The sequence below is a fragment of the Ostrinia nubilalis genome, chromosome 25 (genome assembly GCF_963855985.1).
Source record: "Ostrinia nubilalis chromosome 25, ilOstNubi1.1, whole genome shotgun sequence".
NCBI classification, from domain to species: domain Eukaryota; kingdom Metazoa; phylum Arthropoda; class Insecta; order Lepidoptera; family Crambidae; genus Ostrinia; species Ostrinia nubilalis.
This window is the reverse complement of record NC_087112.1, coordinates 5,592,094-5,611,032: the sequence shown is the minus strand read 5'-3', so window position 1 is coordinate 5,611,032 and position 18,939 is coordinate 5,592,094.

Genomic DNA, 18,939 nt, shown 5'->3' with positions numbered 1-18,939 from the left:
AAAAGTAAATTAATTTCATTGACGTGTCTCGCGATATTTCAGGAAGTTATAGAATTCCACGTTGTGTTATAATTATAACAATCGTAAGTGACCATGACCTAATATGCGTCGTTTGAAATTGCAGTAGTAACTCACGCGATGACTTTTCATGAATATGGAGTGGATGGAAAACTCTCATAATGGTGTTTTTAATTACAAATTATACATGTGTGTCATGATGAGCTAGTTGCCTGGTTGTCGTTTAATTTTTCATAATGATTCCTATACAATTTTCGACAATAATGATCAGGCCAGGAATGAAAAAAAATGTGAGACGTAAAATATTGGGGAAAATTAATTAATAAAACAATTAAAAGATATGATTGCTACGGATGAAAAAGAAGGGGTAAAATGGTAAATAATTAATTTAGTAAAGTTACAACCAAATACAACAGATCTCGTAAAGTACAAAGTAATAACAAGCTTATCAAAAGTTCACTTCTTTTGTTTTTACTTCGCGAGTAAATTTCGTGCCCAACGACATGGAAATCACGCCGAGACAAGACAACTTGGAACAAGCTTTACTGCCAAAACAAACCGATACGATCGCCAGAATACATTTAACATTGCCTCCTACACAATTTGTAGGACATTTATTGAATTATCACGTCGCAAATAGGAAATGTCTATCACCAAGTGTGCCGCCCTACCTTGGGTCCTGTCAACACATGTCACAGTAACTGTATTTCATACCATGCCTTTCTTTACTGGTTGTCTGGTTCTGTATTCACCGGTACAACTGTCGGGTATGGAACGAATAATTTTGCAATAACGGGGAAGTGTGACCGTAGAGTTTGCTGTTGAATTATTTAAACTTCAACTCACAATATATCTCCAGTTCAAGTGACATTTTTCTTCTAAGTAACGGCTGCGACAGCGAATAAATTTAACAACTGTGATGAATAAAACTAGTGTGTCGTCCAAAATGGTTAAACCAAGCTCCTTATTGGGAACGTGGGTCTTGCAACTTTTAAACGGCTATGGCGATGGAAGACCGATATTTGGCCCCATTGCAGTCACAGTAAATTGTGAACGTCTGTTGTGTTAACGGTTCACTTCAAGATGATTCAGAACATTATTGAAAAGGTAATAAATAAAGTACTGTCAGCTTTCTAGAGAGCAAGGAGCAACACCAAGAACTTAGGTAACTTGCACATTCCAGTTTCTCAAATAGTTGTGGTCGTTTGAGGCGGTCTTCGATTGTGCTTTAACGAGAAGTAAGGCACTATTCCATTAAATACGCGGCATTTCAAAATTATCACAATATTTTGGAGGTCATTTGTTTGTCCTCGTTTAAATTTTTGTGGTTTTCAGAGCGAATAACTTATCAGGGAATTCGATCGAAGTGAAGGTCCCTTAATTTCTTCATCCACACAAGATTTAGACTAGTACGCACGAGTAATCCCTACTTAGGATTTAAACCTTCACTGGTTGGGTTTATATTGGCGGTCAAGCTGTAGATCCTGGATACACAGGACTTGCAGCGGTGGGAACGAGAGGTGGGAGGATTTAACCAATTTTATTATGGAGATCAAGTTTTTGTTACTGCTTATACTCGTATCTACCACTTACCGTTTACTATTACATATAAATGTAGATATGTACTATGATTACGATTTGTACCATAACATTTACGTAACACCAATCTTATTCTTACAAAGAGCATGAGTCACCCTTGTACCATCGGACGAAGGCGAAAGTGTATGGACAGCGAAAGTACTTGCCGGTTTACATGCTCGATCACAACTCCGTGTGATAGGTATGCGACTGACAGGCTTGAAAAGGTCGAATTTCACAGTTTCACTGACATTTTGGTTCAGCGAACAAAAACTGCCGCACTAAAATTAAATCCTCCATTAACAATTTCTCTAGTCAAACTATCGGAGCTATCAATTTAGAACCGTTACGTTTTGTTTTTGTAGTTTCCTCAAGATTCCTACATCAATTTCTCCAAATACACGTGTAAAACTATCCACGATTATAATTTTATTAGATTTCTATAATAACGGGACTATTCCCACCTCTCGTTCCCACCGCTGCAACTCCTGTGTAGCCAGGACTCTACAGCTTGACCGCCAATAAAAACCCAACCAGTGAAGGTCGTTTGTCCCGGGGGAAAGTTAACTGTTTTCTATAGTAAGTTAACACTATAGAAATGCATGTCTAGCGAATCCTTATAAGACATTTTCATTGTCTTATCAGCAGATGGCGGGAGATAAAGTAAGACAACAAAGAGAAAGGTCTCGGACAGCTCGAAAGTCCACGACTAGGGTTTGCAATAATAATCTATCATGTTTATCTGATGGCGAGCTTCTCCTAGTTAATGAGAGGTAGGTTTAGAAAGCTTTGCCGAGAATTGGCTGCCGATAAATTAGAACTCCTAAAAGATATCAGTTCTAAGGATCAAACGTTTCTCTATAAAATTCTATGTTTTCATGTGAAAATAATCCTGTCTATTCTACTGGCTATAATGAGAAAGCTGTAAAAACACACCATATTTTTCCAAAAACCTTCCTACCTACTAATTTACCTAAATTAGTAGCATGATGACCCTTTTGTCCCGACTAATCCGTAATGCCGTAATCAGATTTGCCTGTCCCACAGTCAAAGAGGGCTCGGTTCAAAGAAGTCTAGATATTATATTTCCCACGGGATCTCCCCTTTGACTACTATACAGTAATTGAATTCCCAGCCAGATAGACTATTTCTTTTGAGCTTATCAAGTTACATAGTGGACGTTATTCGCTTGTCGGATTATGAAGACGTAAATTATGCTACCAGGCGGATTATTTCCTGTGAGAAAAGGGCTTTAATGTATGTACTCGTATACCTACATAGTAAATCTTTAACACATTCAGACTTCTTAGCATGAACTGCAACCGTTAACGTTATTTAATACTGACAAGACACGACAGTTTATTCTAAGCTAGGATACTCTGCGATGCAAAACAAACACGTATTTCATCACAAGGTGAAGAGACCCATTTGAATGCAAAGTGAGGTGTAAAGTGAACTGTCGACGATATGCATTCCGCATATCTAGACAACACACGTTGGTACAGCAACTTTTCACCATATTTCCATGATAAGCACAGGCAAATACAGATAAGGGGTAACTGCGTCGTTTAGTTAGTGAAAGTAAAATATACGATCTCGCAAAACATGTAGGGCATCACGTACATAAAAAAGACGTAAAACTTCGGTGATGTTAAGTGTTTTAACTGATTTCCTTATTTTTGCACGGCATTTAGATACCAGAATACCAGTGACCTCTCGTCATGACTTACGCACTTAAACTTTAACTTTTTGGGTACTTTTTATATATTTTTGAATGTGACGCACGAGTCGTTAGATACGTCATATCTTCATCATCTCCCGCGTGTTATAGTAGGCTCTATTAAAGTCAAAGAAACTACATTCTCCTTGGTTAGATATCAAAATCATGGGCAAAATATAAACGGCATATTGCGGCAAGGTTTCGCGCATCAACCTACATTCGTTGTACTTGTCAGGTTGTCACGCATGCGCAGTGCTATGGCCATAAACAGCAAAGTACCGAGCACATATTATTAACCGATTTATTATTAATTTGATCGTTGCAGCTGATAGCAACACACCGCCTATCCATATAAGGAAGTGGAAGCGAAAAACTTTCCAGTAAGTGGGATCAATGCAATGCATGCTTAATTGCCAGTGTACAAGATTAGGGATATCTTAATTTTTGATCTAACAATATGGCAAGTACACTCTTAAACGACGAACACTATGCTCGCAGCGGCTTACTCGTAAAAGTATCTTTCCACAAACTTAAACAAAAACAGACTACAATATAATTTATGGTTACCAAAATCATGCTTTCACGTCTGAAAATGCCCTTTTAACTGCTACCATTAGTATAAAGGTTCAAATATCTTGAAGTCACACATAGTAAAAGAACAAAACGTAGACTTGAATGTTTGCACATTCACCAACCAAAGTGCACCGTAAACAAAACTGCAGACAAAACAAATCTGTGGCGCAACCGAGTTACCCTTAACAATAAAGCAGCGCACTCGGACGGTGCACTAAAGAAAATGGAATATTAAATTGAATCCTGTTGGGATTGAAGCTCCAGAAGCATTCATGTAAGTGCTATTACACGATTTTAAAGTATTTCTTGTTTTCTAGAAGAAATTCCACAGAATAGAGTATAAACACTTTGTAAGTTTATTGGATGCATACCATAATATGCAAACTTACACCTTTTAGCGTTTAACTCCTTTAAATATCCTAATGTTTACTTTCTTCACCACACAAAATAAACAAAGTAAAAAGGATACATTATAAAGCTGCACAAGTTAAATAATCTCTAAAACAAAGCACTGGAAAGTTGTTTTTAATTCTCACTTAAAACGCGAGCTTAGCGTAATGTATGTTGATGACATCACGACCATGTGTGGTGAACAAAAGCCAAAAATACAACCAAGACTGGACTATAATGGAAACTAAAATAGGAAAGAGTAACATATGGATGGACGGACACTGTATGCATGTTTGAAAATTTGGAGTTGTCAATAGATATTTAAGATTATCAAATCAATATAGAAGTACTGATAATCATCTTGGAAATAATTTCATTGAAATGAACCATTTGGGTCGCAATCTCAGAAATTAATGATGTACTAAGTACGACATAAAAAAAGCTTTTAGCGACATTTCATCAATTTTTGGATCATAAATAATGTGGATCAATCCATCGGAGTTACAAATAACCCTATGTTATTACAATAATATTGACTACTTACTTGCTGTTATAAAGCATGACTAAGATAATGAATGACTATTAAAACAGGAATATAACATTAAATAGATACAATACTATATCTGTCTACGAATACTTATTTGTTACTCGAGAAACATAATGATTAGAGCACGATTATGATGTTCATATCCGATAGAACTCAATTGAAATGGAAATAGAAGCAATCACGAGTAATTCGATCAGAATCGATAAATAAACATCACGATTTTCTCGATATTAGTTATGTTGGTTCTGAACATTGAAAGCGATGCGATTTTTTATCTTTGTTAGATGCTCGAGACGAAGGACCATCGAGTCGAGAGCCTGGCAGCTCAGAGACGAAGGTCGCCATCGCCAATGACAAAGTAGGTTAAAAGAAGCTTTCATCTCTCCTCCTATACACGTATGATGCTAGCCAAGACACGGATGAGATCACGCATGCGCAGACAGCACTATAGAATGGAACAATGATCGGGATCTTCCCACGACCGCAGCCGACGTGGCAATTAAGTAACATGGTGCAAGGGACGAGATAACGGAGGCCACTGACGTAATGTTTGATTATACGGCCCAAATCATAACAAACATTGGATAATACGATTAATATCTTACAGGAATTATTCCTAAAACCAACGCCAACGAGTAAGATTGAGTAAATTAGGACATAGAGCAAAATGGTAAGGCGTAATTCTAAGATCAAGAACCGGTAGATTCCTGTTAAACTAGACAGCTTCTAAACTAGACCAAACAAAAACTAGACACCTGCGTACATCTTCCCATAACTGCTGTAATGTGGATTCAGACCAGACACCAGTAAAACTAGAAAAAGTGGATGATCCGCTGCATATCTGGACCTAACGTCATGTCTGAGGAAAGTTCTTAGTAGTGCGAAGGAAGCGTGGAAAAAATAACATGACTAAAAAGGTGGAAAGTGTATTAACATATTTGTGAAAGCAAACAGGGATGTCGCTAAACCAAATATGGACAGAAGCTTTCAAAGTTGCGACAAAAATATTCAGGAGAGTCAGCTTTAGTCGACAACTTTTAAAACTAACCTATTGAAGAAAAAGTTTCGAAGGAGAACTTGCAAAACAGTAAAATAACACAATTTCCATCACAAGTCAAACCTATCCCTTAATAAAGGAAATTACACGATTCCAAAAACCAATTTCCGGACATAGCGTGACGATAATTTACGAAGGCATTCTTAGCTGTTGATTGTGCATTATTTATGTGTGTGGCACAAGTGTATGTCAGCATTACCTCAATATATCATCACGCATTCTTTTGAATGTAGTCAGAGCAGGGTTGCATGATTTAAATCAAGTTGATTTAAATCACGATTTTTATTACATGATTTTTTTAATAAAAATCATTGATTTAAATTAATGACCGAAAATGGAATTAATGAAAGGCTGGGAGTTAATATTAATCAACTGTAATGTTCGAAAACAATGTTAATATTAGGTGTTAATGTATGAAATTGTCGTTTTGTATGGAGAATCTGAAAAATTTAATTTTTCCATACAATCACATTTGCGTTTTTCAGATAACCACATAATTATTTTTTTTTGGCGGTGTTGCCTGCTCCATACATCAATTCTACGTAAATAAAAATGTATTCCGTAAGAAAAACTAAAGAAATGATCGCAGAACCTAATAAAAATCAAATTAATCAAAAAAATCTGATTTTTTTGATTAAAATAAAAAAATCGTGATTTTTATCCACCCTGAGTCAGAGTAAACGTGACATTGACATGAATGCGATAAATAGGTTTAGATTAATAGTGTAGCAGATTGGAAGTTCCGGGGAGTATGCAAGGGTGTACAATGAGTAGGTACGCAACGATGAAGGGAATTCTCACATACCGAATCATCGCCCTACTTTCGGAGTTTGACCGAATGAATCGAACCATCGCCAATAATAAGAGCATTAGACTGTGACAACATAAATTCAATATTCTTTTCAGCGGGACAATGAAGTCGATGCCTGGCAGCTGTCGCGCTCCGTTAATCTGCGTATGGGAAATGAAATCCATGAGCATATTTTCGCTTGGCCAGAATTAAACAGATTAAATATTTATTTAAGCTTTGCATAAGCTAAGATTGTTGTGAATGGTTAAGATAAATGTGAGGAAAATGGCAGGGTAAAATATTTGATTACTATTAGCAGTAGAACATTTTTGTTTACACTCATGTGTTATAAAGCTAGTAACAATAAAAAAAGAAATTCATTAAATTACTGAAGCTTACATTTAACTGTCCGAATAACCTTTCGAAACCATTAGGTAGGTAGAGCTTTCTTTTCGTTGCAACTTTGGGGAGACGCGTAAGGCTTTGAACAAATACACTATTTAAAGCTAACGTATAGTTATTGTTTACTCCATAGACCAATATTACAAATTCGTATCTCCTCTAAAATGTCGTGCACTTGGCACTACATTGAAATTCAGAGCAGAACATCTTAAAGCAATCCTTTCCACATGAGAGCGTAGCATAATCTTATTACGTTATGGTGGCTGAGAACAAACCGGTTTTCTTAAATTTACATTACCAGCTCGAAATATACACGCAAAATACCGATGTTTGAGGTCAAATAAGTGCACTCAGACCAAAGTGTTTACCAATCTGTGCTCGAACGTTTGATCCGGTCGATTGGAGTACAATTGCAAACAAGTGGTGCCCCAATCAGGCAACTGGAATCGGCGACCTTGTATTTTTATCTTAATTTATTCAAATCTGCATTGTCGTCCGTCGAGACCGGTACACAATGTTGCGGCAAAAATACCACTTATCTACAGCATTAGGTTATCGCAAGTGGATCTCTAAATTTTGATAGATTACGCGCCTGGTAACCGAACTTCGGTAGCAGCTCCTCCTACAAATGTAGTTTTTAATACAATATAGGTAGGTGCTTTTTACATTCAACAATTACAACTTTGAAGTAAAAGTTGGAACTTTCTATTTACAAATCATACCATTCTTAAAGACAACACATTAAATTTTCAAAGCTTCGTCCTCTTTTCTTTGTTAGCAAAAGTTTGCGAGTCAAAATTAAGGCTAGGCTTTGATTCTTCGGTTTCTGCTTTTCTTTCAAGTTTCTTTTGTTTACTCAAATAATTTGCATTTTTAACATTTTAATGCTTAAACATTCTTTGTTTATCATACCTACTCGCTAGAAAAGCTTAGAACGGCTATTTTTATTCAAATTCTTTCTCCGTATTGGTGATTGATGAAATTATTTTTATACCTACGAGTAAGTGCGATGCGGAATTATTTTATATACGATTTAATATCATGATAATTCGCAGTTGACTAAAGTGACCATGACCCAAGACCTATGAGAATTCGCCAGCTCACCTAAAATAGATTATTACAAGAATTTATTGCTCGAATTAGTGGTAGAGGAACGTTACCTCATAGTTTTATTTGTGGACTTGACATGGCTAAAACGTTAGCAGCGTCGATGTGTTCGCACACATGATGGCGTGCTAAATAAACAAATTGAAATTCAGATCTGATCTGGAGCAAGGTCTATCGGTCATGTTTCTATATGAAGTCACTGATTAAACGTAGATCGAAGCTCTCAGCTTATTTTAAATTCAAAGTTTTAATACACTCATCACAAAGTGACACGTACCTACTTTAAAAATAAAGATTGGCACGCTTTGAGAACCTTGATAGAGTTTAACCCTTTAACGCACACCCTAACTTTTTTTTGAATTCGCTATATTTCTAAGTGGATATATATTCTATAGCGTTATTTATAACAACATGTAGTAATAAAATTATCAGAAACTAGATATTTTACGAGAAAATACAAAAAAACTAGTGGTCAGTATACTGACCACTGACCGTTCTGCATCACTAAAATCACCAATATTCATGTGAAATCACTGGCCAGTAAACTGGACACTTATAAAAAAAAACGGTTATTTTTATGTAAATTACATATTAAACTAAATAAAATAATTGCGTATTTAGTTATCAATCTTTAATTAGGCTAAAAACATAATATTCAACAAAGTATCAAATAAAATGATTGTATTTCTTCTTCTGAGCCAAAAATAACATGAAAAAATCAAAATTGAAAGTTTTGTCAACTAAAGTAAACATTATTTAATAATTTAGAGACAATATTATGTTATAAAATAAAAAAACGTGAATGAAAACTCAATAAACCCAGGATTATTTTATACATTATCCACAAATATACATAATTTTGTACGAAAAAATACCTAAACAGTTATAATAATGGGGTATAACTACCGAACCCGTATATTTGGGCTTATTATGTTATTGTATTATAAAAATTAATAATATACTCAGTATAAAACGATATAATTTGTGTGTAAAAATCAAAACATATAAATATGAGACCACCTCAAATTCACATGTGTAATTTCTACACAAGGCTTTTTCAACACACTAGTCTGTTTTTAATTGCAAAAATAACATGTTTATTTTACGGTTTTCGACTATATTTTCACGTGATGATAAAGTATATACTATAACATTATTATTTTACTCATCTTCTTTACGAAGAAATGTTTTTACATTGAACTACACTCGGAAATATCTATCGTCTGCTTGCAATGGCAGCAAATACTAGTACGGGTGTGCACAGTGGCCAGTTGACAGGCCACCTTAAAAAAGAGCGCGAATTTTTGATTGCGTGCGACGTCCTTGAGCGCTGGCTCGTTTCTAGGCCAGCGTGCTTTATTGGCTATCGTTTATGATCATAAGGTTCGACATTGTTACAAAAATCATTGAATTATCGGCCGTAAAGTGACTGTCCAGTTTATTGGCCACTTTGTATGGGCCGTCCTATAAAGGGTTAAAGTCACCCGTTCGTATTCGTATATAGGTCGAAATCCTGATTGACGTTTACGGACGCTTGCATTCACCAACGTGCGCCATAACTCCGAGACTCTGGCGCCATAAACCAGTTTAACTGCGGGTAGTCTGTGAAATCTTAGACATTATTGATTACTCCCCGCAATTATCCATCCATAAACTAACTTCCAACAAACTTGCTTCCCTCTCGTCGCTGCTCGGTCAAAGTCAAATTATTCAGCGCATGCTCGTTACGAGCTGTCAAATGCATATAAAACCGGCTTGGAAAAATAACCTCGCTGTAAATGACGATGCAAGTAACTCGATGGGACTTGATACTTTTCAATAATGTTTTTATGTTCTCTTGCCTCTATTAAGGCCTATCCTTTTTGGCTTCGACTTGGTATTTTAAAACTTGTTTTTTTTTATTTATACGAATTGCAACCGTAGAATTTGGATACGTTCTAAAAGTTCGGAATAATACGCTTTAAAAGGTCACCCACCGCATTCCAAAAGCAACGATGTGGCAAAACAAAATCCGAATGGGGCGATAAAACAAATGAAAAAATTATGCACCGAGCCAGACAGTGCGACAGGATGATATAATTCCATTCTTATGATCATACGCACGATGGGGTCGATCCAGCCAGTATCCTCCCACTCGATGCTTTTCGTTAATTTCCGGCCAGTTTTAGAGCAATTTATTCTGAATAACTACACCGATTCAAATCGCTCTCTATCTGAATGCATTGTCAGACTCGCTGAGACTTTTTAAATTGAAATGTGTACGCCGTTGTTGTTATGCAAATTGAACAAACCGACGATTTCATTTGCCGCAGTATCGGTATAAATTAAACTTTTCGTTCGGATTTTGTCGCAACGTGCTGTTGCATAGAGTTTAGCGTTTAACTAACGATTGGGAATAAGTTGTTCATAAAACGAAAGGGCACGAACAGTCTCCTTATAAAATACTCCTATCCAATGATAACTGAATAAAGCTTTTTCTTTAAGTAAAAATCGCTCCCAAATATGTAATACAAAGTGGTGATAAAATACAAAGTAGAGGTCGGTTCTCGTGAAACAGCAGCATAAAGGATCTTTATACACGCACCATTAATCTCCGCGAAAGGGAGTAAACAAATAGGTAGAGGCAAAAATAACCAGCCGACCAAACAGAGGGCTATTCAACAAAAATAAGGTCATGGATGGCACAAACGCTTGCAAAAACAAAAAATGGGTAAGTAATAACGATGCTGATAATGCTAAGTGTTTTGCACTAACTAATAAATAATGACATTTTAAGAATAACGCGTTTCTGTTTAAGTATGTCATCAATCAGTCCACTCATCTCCTCGCTTTTCTGAGTAAGAAGACTACAATTATTATACCTACCAGACAATAATAATTATAATCTTGTTGACAATGTTAGAGTCGATGTTCTCACGTAAGTCACCTCTGTAGAAAATGTTACCGTAAATTATTAACAGGAATAGTTTGACATGGACGTGTCTAGTGGTCACAAATCTCATTTTGCGCACGCAATGGGCGTGCCATCTAATTTACTGCAATTAGGCTGATTAAATTACGTAAGTGACAAACATCACATGACCGTATCTAGCAAAGTACATTTTCGCTCGCAAATGGTGTTCTTTTATGAGTGCAAAAGCTGCATTATCTTTATCACAAATCTGTTAATAGGACCTGAATTACGCAAATTATTGATTCAAGTACGTAGGTACTTACTACTTATGAAATGTGAAGAAAACACTCGTAAAGTATAATCTCATCACGGACACAATAACAAGTCTTGAGCTTTTTGGCATAATACGACAAACCTAAATGCCTAACCTTTTTTAACGTTGACATTTTTATAATATTTATGGACGTTTTGGAACAAATATTGTTAGTCCCCTCAGTAAATTAATTAAACAAACAAATAACGAAATGACTAATCCCAACTAATATTATAAATGCGAAAGTAACTCTGTCTGTCTGTCTGTCTGTCTGTTACGCTTTCCCGCTTAAACCTCGCAACCGATTTTGATGAAATTTGGCATAGAGATAGTTTGAGTCCCGGGAAAGAACATAGGATAGTTTTTATCCCGGTTTTTGAAACAGGGACGCGCGCGATAAAGTTTTTCTGTGACAGACAAAATTCCACGCGGGCGAAGCCGCGGGCGGAAAGCTAGTCTTTTATACATGCAACACATTTGAATTTGGAGAAGTCATCGGTTTATTCGGCATTATTATATAATTTGTAAAATCGAATAAACAACAAAAGAAGATAATATTATGTATCTGAAACGGCGCTGTATTAGCTGGCAAAGCAATCGCCGGAAGGCATTACGTGACCGGAGACCGGTAGCTGTCTCGGTGCACTCTCTGAGGATATCGCGGTATTACTTTACATCACAATAGGAGCGGCTCAAAGTACACGACCTACTGCAGCGATCCAAGTTTAGTATACCATTAAATCATTATCAAAATTTTGCCAAACCCATCCTACCCTCAAGTCATGATGAAGCAGTCACGCGTTAGACATCTCCGCTAGCCTACTCAAAACCTAACTTCTGATACTCTATCTAAATTTTTTGATACGTTTACAATTTTGGGTAGTTTTTTTCTGTCTTGATTGCTAGTAACGCAAAGAACTAAATGACTTCAGGGCCTCCAACATCCAGACTTGACTCCTTGCTAGACTTCGTCTCTTCCACTAAGATAATTTATCTTTAACTTCTTTTCATTCGTTTTCATCTTGATTCGGTTCAAGACCTAAAATAGTGAATAAACTTCATTAAAATATTCAACAAAGTTATTAGACAAAATCGAGAACACAAAATAGCTAGGGATTTAATAAAAATTACTGTATTCTAAACTACATAAGTTGCGTTAAGTATTACAGTTTCTCCAGAGACCTTAATCCATCTCTGGGCAACAAACGAGACAGCTAGACATATCCAGGGTAATGGAGGTGGGATTCAAGTGATACTAGTATTATTGTTGAGCTCATTTATCGTAATAGACATCCGTACTTGAAATGCAGCTACATGAAATATTTATGAAGCTCCTCTCAGCTGAAGGCTTAATAACAGAGTAGGATTACAGATTGGCTAGTCCATTTATATCGTAAGATACAGACATGTGTCTATTTATGAAGGATTTGTGAAGCAAGCAGTGTAATTGTTTGAGACTCAGTTGAGTTTAGGTTAAGCTATTCCTGAATCAGAATCATTACTTAACTTCCTTAACTACTAACTGTTGCCAGTGTTGCTGTCATTCGATTCAAAGCCGTAAATTACCATTTACACAGCCATAAAGACCAACGCCCGAAGCCACGGAGCTGCAGAGGCATGGAGCATTATTTTGTTTCCACTTGGCCGCCCATCTGATGACGTCACGGCCCGCCACCTTCGCATGGAACAAGTGGATGGGGCTCCACGATTGCCCGGCGAAAGGAAAACCATCAAGTACCAGTAGTATTTTGTATGCGAAGCTACGCAATACGGTTGAGGAAAATATAGCGCATAAGGCTTGATCCGGTCAAGAACCACTTTGAATATCAATGAGCAATGCACCAAACAAGATTTGGCAAAAAACTTTTAGTAAAAAAATATTATAACTCGAACACTCAAGCTCTCAATGCCTAGTCCCATATAACCTGGACCAACATTTAAAATATTTATGAAAGAATAAATAAATGAGTAAATGATGAATGACATTGCAGCTGTGTAGCTCGAGCCAACGTCCTCGTTTGGCGTTGCGTGTACAAATACGAATATCCATTCTAGACTAGACCCGAACGTATGTTGTCTAAATTTATGCCTGTCTAGGACAACAGCAAGGCTGATGCACTTAAGCTGACAAACGACATTTTAAAAAGGTTGTAACCAAGAACTGCTTCACTAATCGTCTATCAGTCTCTTTAAGCCTTTGTTTATACAATAACCGCTATGCAAAATTTGAGCTTTTGGTGAACTGTAACTTGCTTAATGCCCTCAATATCCACCAAGGTTTTCTGAACTAATAAAGACTTGAATATAGGTAACTTTCCCTTTGAACAGTTATTTGGATATCCCGTGAAAGATAAACAGAGTGTAGCTAACGTAGTTGGGCATAGCAAATGGACAAAGAAACGCGCGATCGATTGTAGGTCAGTAGACAAGGAACAATTTTCCAGCGCCAAGTGTAAACAGACCGGTCGTAAAACAAACGAAATTAGCCAGGCCCGCCATTACGCGCAGCCGGCCATATTGATGCGCCGGTAGCTAATGAAGTAACTACCATGTAGTATTTCGTAAAAGTTTTAATGGTTTTCAGATTTCATAACCATATATTTGTCAAGGACTGCAATTTAGTTAGATGATCGCCAGAAATATCTTTCAATTTTATTTGAAATCTGAAGTTTTTAGTCGTCACTTCTTTCCGAAGTTGACTCTATTTTTCTACTGCAGCAGTTTGTCTTTGTAAAGTAATATCTTCTCTTTCTAGGCATAATCTTACTTTTAATAGTACAGCAGCCGAGAAGACAAAAAGTCCTTAATAGGATGCAAGAATATACTATAGTTTGTAGGCAAATATACCGAGAATACCGTCCACCTGTTGTCTGCGGTGCGTGCCCCCATAGCAAACCGATCGATTATTTTGGTAATGCCACACTTACGCACATTATCAGGGCTCGGTGCCTGTGGTTCTCCGCTGAATTTTACATTTGAACATTATTCCATAATTCCACAAGGGCACAAATCCAAAATCGCATCGTTCTATATTGGTTCCTGTTTGACCACCTCAGAGAAAACTAGAAAGCACTCATAAGAATGAGAGCAAGCAATATGCAACCGCATGTTGCTCAGTCTATAAACGCTGCTATCATCTTGACATTTAGAAAATGTCATCTAACTGCACCGTTTTACTTTCATTAAGTTCTATAAATAAAGCTCTAGTGAACCAACAATAGCGAAATGTCAGAACCACTTTCACTGTACGTTCAATAAACACAAGAGATGAATACGAAAACAAAACAAGAATATTAAACAAAACATTACGGTTCACTGTTGTAATGATTAGCTTTTATAATAAAGCAGTGTTATCCAATGCGACCTCATTCGTAACACGAGAAAGTCGATTGCTTATTGTTATCAATACAAAAAGTTTTGAAAAGCATGCCTTTCATACCGTTAAAAAGCGCAGAAAACTATAATACAATAGACATTCAATTTCCGAAGTTATGGCAATTACTGAGTAATTTATAAACGAGATTAACGTAGCTCTTTGTACTCTATTGGATCTCTCGTCTCCAATTGACAAGTCGGCCAGCAGGGACTCCTTAACAATTGTATCGTTAAGCCAGCAACTTGTTACAGATTCAATGGATCAATTGATATGCGTAGCCGCTCTCCAATTAACGATTAGAAAATATGCGTTGTTACTGGTCGTTCTTACATGCAACCCTCATGTTTAACCGTGCTTATTGGAGATGAAGCGTTTTGATTAACGGCATTTAGCATACTTTTACTGAGATTCTGGAGCATGATGATGTTAGTTTGGCTTTATTTTCATTATTATAAAACTAATTAGGTATATTGAGTAAGTTAACAAGGTAAAAGGTCTCCTCGAGGGGATTGAATGTTATTCTATTACTTAGCGCTTTGACGTCTCGGTATTAATATCCTTTCCTGGGTATCACAGGCCTGGAGGGTGCCAGTCACTGTTGCGAGATAATCAAATTTGCACACGCTCTCCCTCCCCTTCTTCGAGTCATAAACACGACGTTCCTGTCATCTGCACGCTATGATAACGTTGGAGTAAATAAAATAATAGTTTTGTTAATCCAACAATAAGATTTATGTATGAGTGATCTTTATTTATTTATTACTTTATGTTCTGATCTTCTTGGAATTGCAAATGTACCACTAACTTCAAATGGAAACGAGTAATAGTATTCTACTTTGCAACAGCCATCAATCTTTTAAAACGGGCAACGAAATCACATTCTAATGTTGTCTTGTTGGAGTTGGTGGCGACTGGGGTGACCTAAAAACGAAATGGAAATAAAGTACTTCGTCTCCAATAACTGTGTAACTTTTGTTAAGAAGCTACGAAGCGTTTTAAGGTTTCCTTTCAAGAATTAGACAGATCAAATGTCAGGAAAGGAAATACTGTTTCCGATCGGCACCACCCAGTCAGAGTTCATTTGTTATTTCATTATGTTCTTCATTTACGAACTGAAACTTTACACATTTCCTCATGGATATTTTTGTTAGATTCTAAAGTATTTTTCCTTCTTCTGACTAACGAAATATCGACCAATCTTATCTGGTCTGTCCTTGACAAAGACTCGGAGTATTTTCTCCGTTTCCACTCATAACTCACAGTCCCTTGTTTACTGGTCTGCTTCGTTTGCTAATATAGAGGGGTTTACTACCTCTCCCTACTGGCTGACGTCATGTTTGGTTGAGAGCCTCTTGAAGGTTACGCAGAGTTTTGAATTTCTTCGATTCCATTTTATTTTTACGACTTTTGTTGCCAAAGTGAAAGAACTGAAATCAATTACAGGTTAATACTGTATGTAGTTGTAGCTGTTATAAAAGTTCAAATTTTATTGCAAGTAAGCTAACTAGCTCGCAGTAACGATTATGGGCTTTTCAATGGGTAAACCGCAAGGTTGGCAAGCCACGCCCCGTGTACAGTACTGTGCCATAACGTCACCGTATCTACGGCATCGACCTTGGCCGTACAGTTGAATTATGTCAATTTAATGCGCGTCATCATGCCTACAAAAACCTTTCCGCGATGTTCGTATTAAATCGGCTAATAGAAGGACCATTTTCATGAATTTCCGCTGTTTATATAAATCTACTTCGCTAGTTGGACGACTTTTTCTGCAGGATATTCACTGATACGTGAAATCGAAACCTGTTATGTAGCCTACACTTGTGATAACATGGGCGTCGGAATTGACTGCAATTTTCAGCGCACTAACTCGATTATTATCGGAGTCCGCTATTACAATTGAGACATTTAACAGATTGAAGTCAGGTTCTCATGCCCAATTGGATAATTTCGAGATTGCAGGCATCACACTTTATCACAGTTATCGAACGAAGTAGAGGATGCTAAAATAAAAGAGAGGAACAGGACAAGGACGTTTAGCGAATAAATCTGATGATTTGGGGTACTTCTTACCTACCTGCTAGCCTGGTTGGGTGCTTGTTCACAGAACTTTACCTTCTTTATGTGGAATAAGATTCCAGATTCAAGCAAGTGACCTACTTAGTTTATAAGACAGCAATCCATCATCCCTCGGTCAGACTACGAGGAGCTCCCGTGCGTGATTTTCGTAGTCGTCATTAATCAATATTAGTAAATAATACTTTGTTGGTCACGTGAGCTTAGTCATTTTCAATAGTGGATTAATATGATAATATTAAATCATTTTTACTGGCTAAATCGCACATTCAATGCTGGCAAGGGTTACGTATGATGTCATTACTGCATCAGACTGCTGCAAGTAAACCTCTAATAATAAAGTCATAGTCATGCTATTAAATTCACAACTACTTTATATTAGGTTGATTTATCAGATAACCATTTAGCAGATAGAAAATAAGGTAGGTAGGTACCTTAGCTGGAGTAGTGACTGGAGTTACTAATATGCCATTTGGAAAAACTAGAAAATTCAGAGGAGTAGGTAGGTAATAGGTCCTACTTCAAAGATATTTTCATTTTTCCAAAACAATTTGTACCACCTATCATGAATAAGTTAACTGAGATAAGAATACAGATACCCCATCCTTTATATTCTATTCAATAGAATGCAAAACATGTTTTTTCCATTTGCATCTCAAGTAGGTACCTACTCATTCAAGGTCATTTTTAATGATATTATGACACCTACTACGGACATTGGCAAGTCAATCCTCGTCAAGAGTCAGAGCCATTAATTGGGTCACTAGACTGGGTCAATTGAAATGGCCTTATTAACACTAGCTTCAGCATTATTAAAGCATTGATGTGTTATGAATTGGCAAGAATTTCATTATTTATGCAAGATCGCAGAAGATTGAAATGCCTGAAGATGGTTGAAAAAGGTTAAAAAAGAATAATAAGGAAGATGATAATATTTGAAACAATTATCTAATCAATAGATTAGATAATTATCACTATTATTATTGATTTTATAATTGCAATATATGAATGAAGTTTTAATAAGGAATCCTTTTGTTTTATTTACCTCGTTTAATTTACGCCCTATAGATCAATGATAAACATAAGATCATGTTCATTACCACAATAGAGTAATGACATGTTTTTAATTAGCTATTTAGGGCAGGATTATGGAGATTTAAGTAGGTTGAAGGCTTTCCCTAAACAATATCCAGCGTAATCAGTCACGGACGGTAAAAGGAAAGATAGTGTCAAAGCTTATCAGTTATATCTATACCAGATAGCATTGACTAATGAAACCCATGTGACAATACCTCAGATCACAGATCCCACCAGTGATTTGTGTGACAAACCTAAGACAACAAGCATCTTATTCAGCTTCACATTTTATTCATTTGTTTTTGGCATTGCAAGTGATTCCATTTGTTAGAGAAGACTACAAAAAAAACAATACCGCGCAAATGAATTTGTTACCGTCTACGTCGTCTATTGCAAACAAACAAAATTGAAACAAAACACGCTCTGAAAAAAGTATGACATCATATCTGAAAAAATCTGCAGTACACACAGAACCGCATACGCCCAAAATAGGTCATATCCCCGTTTAGATTCTACCCAAAGTATCCCGGATCCACTGTACTGCGCGGAATCACCTTTTCACTGCTATGCGGCATTATGATTAAAACATCAAATTCTTCACTGAAAACTGACAAATAACATTAGGAAAAATACTCCAGATGATATACAGTTTTCCGCAACTATACATTAGAGTTTCAAATGATTGCAACGCGGAAAACCAAAGGAAAAAGGTGAAAAACACAAGCTCTATCCATACCTGTTTACTTTTGTTGTCGATCCCGTTCGCTTTGCCGTCCGGCACATTGCCGTTGTTTTCCTCACTTTTTTCACTTTTCACACCCTCCAGCGCCATATTCAAGTGATTATTTTATTCACTGTCATGCGAAATAAACAATAATTTCGCCCTTTTCACTGGACATAGAATATTTTGTCACAAATTCGATACGAGCGAGCACACGAGCGAGCACTCCCATAGACAATCAACGAACTGTCATTCACTACCGCGAGAAACACGACGCTATGGACGACGCCTTGAGCGCGAA